This window comes from Haemaphysalis longicornis, unplaced genomic scaffold, assembly GCF_048455015.1.
Source record: "Haemaphysalis longicornis isolate Haplotype H1 unplaced genomic scaffold, Haemaphysalis longicornis Haplotype H1 scaffold_1, whole genome shotgun sequence".
NCBI lineage: Eukaryota > Metazoa > Arthropoda > Arachnida > Ixodida > Ixodidae > Haemaphysalis > Haemaphysalis longicornis.
Genome location: NW_027526203.1, coordinates 417,041,709 through 417,043,834, shown reverse-complemented (window position 1 = coordinate 417,043,834; position 2,126 = coordinate 417,041,709). Strand labels below are relative to the sequence as shown.

The 2,126-nt window shown below is 48.7% G+C and overlaps 1 pseudogene; it reads right to left on the bottom strand.

Annotated features, from left to right (window-relative positions):
* Positions 1-871: 871 nt before the first annotated feature.
* Positions 872-1,498, bottom strand: LOC144161568 (ubiquitin-conjugating enzyme E2 H pseudogene; annotated as a pseudogene).
* Positions 1,499-2,126: the final 628 nt, after the last annotated feature.

Genomic DNA, 2,126 nt, shown 5'->3' with positions numbered 1-2,126 from the left:
TCTGCGTGGTTAAACTTGATTTACGTGCTTCGTTCATTTCGTGTAAAGCGAGAAAACAGCAAGCAGCTGCAAGGCCCGTTTCTTTCACTTTTTTAACCTTGCGATATTCTGGCGAGCAGTAAGATGCACGGATGTGCTAAAATGTTTATTTTTGACCGTAGTGATCAATAAAAAATCGTTTATTATCGTGCCCAAAACATCCAGATGGCCCTTGTTTTGGAGCATACAAGTATCAACATCATGAGTGGCGCGAAAAAGCATTTGCCATGGGCGCTGTACTAGTTAGGTTCGGCCACTGTTCTCGGAAGCCTAGGGTCGCGGGAAGCCCAGCCTAAGCCGCATTTGCAGCTGTCACCGTAAACGTGATATGGTTGGTATGGGCACCGCTCACACCCTTTCCCCATCCGCGTTATTTTACGCGCGAGATGCACTTTACCAACCAGTTCATTGCTACGACATGCGACCATATTTCTTATTTATAGAAACGGCGACGCGTTCATTTCTCGCATAGAATTCTGTGAGGAGTTATACAGCCTTGCCGAGCATCAAAGCGATTAATTCGTAGACTTTGAAAAGCGAAAGAAAAGTTGTATTTCTTTCACACGTCACACAAGTCACGGTAAACCCCTGCGCACGTTTGTACGACGTCCCGAGAGAAAAAGGAAAAAAAAAAAAAAAAAAGAAGAAAGGAGACGCGAAGAAAGAAAAATGCAACCTCTTCACCGGATGCATTTCTTTTTCCCATCCAGTCACTGTGAACACCCCGTGCTTACAAACGCACGCCGGACGACTCCTTGTCCCCAAGAGTTCCCCTTTTTCTTCTTGTCTTGTGCCTTGAACTCCAAATCGTAGGTGCAAGGCAGAGTCATTTTCACACGAGCACCAGGACGAACACACCATTTTTGCTTTTGCCGCTTTTCCTTGCGTGTAGTGCAGTAGGGGACGCATCGCGGACCTCCTGCCATTGCTCCTCGTCGTCCGAAGCCTCGCTCAAGGAACTCTCGCTGCCCGACGCCTCTTTTTCCTGCTCTTGCACCGCTGCCTCCGTGGCGTACTTCTGGACGTGCTCTTGCACAACCTTCTTGAACTCATCGGGCTTGGACATGTGCAGTTTCCCGGCTTCCCAGTTGAGCGGATCTGATGGATTGGGGTAGGTCAGAAGCTGGGGCAGGAAGAGCTCGAAAATGTTGAGGAGGTCGTACATGGAGGTCCACGTTTGCCTGATGACGTCCAGGCACACTGAGCCACTCTCTTCTTCGATGTTTGGATGAAATATCCTGTTCATGAATGCGATGGACGGAGGCATAAAGGGGTATTGGTCCGGCAGAATGACTTTCACTTTCCATACGCCGCCTTCGTAAGGTGTTCCCGACGGTCCGTGCAGCTTTACGATGAACTTGTTGTGGTCATCAAGTAGGGTGACCTCGTATCTGCTCTGAATAAGCCTCATCAGGTCCGTGTTCATCCGCCGCGTCCCGGGGCCCTGGGAAGAGGACATGTCGAAGCGGGCAGAGAGAAAGAAGCCTAGGGCGTGCTGTGATGAGGGATTCGTGGAACCTCGAAGTCGGGCCTCGCGCGAGCTCGGGATCGATGGCGTAAAAGAGGAGGAAGAGCGTGTGTACGGCTAGAATAAAATTGCTTCTGGGGATTTTGACGCAAAAAGCGTTTCCTTTGAACTAAATGCGCATAAATGGCTGCTTTTAGAAACAGAATGCCTATAAACGCATGTTTGGTGATACGTCATCATCATCGGCAACCGAGACCGCACTACTCCAATCATCATCGGCAAAAAACTACAGAAAAAAATGTCTTCCATCATGTCGCGTTGTCTTGGTTGTTGGTGGGAGTTCTATTGGCTAGGTAGCGACATAGCATGTGGTACTGCTGGGATTGTTGATGGAGGTTGGACGCCGACGCAAGGGCGCTGTTTGTGACTACGGAAAAGCGACACTAATTGCAAATTGTTCCTTGGGCATCAGTGGTATAGCCCTCAAAAAGGAAAACCGCCAGAATTTTATAGCGTTAAGTCCCACAATCATTCCTGAGGTTTCCTTTGCGCCGAATGATGTAGACATGTATGAGCGGTATAGTTATAGTTTGGAACGGTATTGACTATATATACTTCG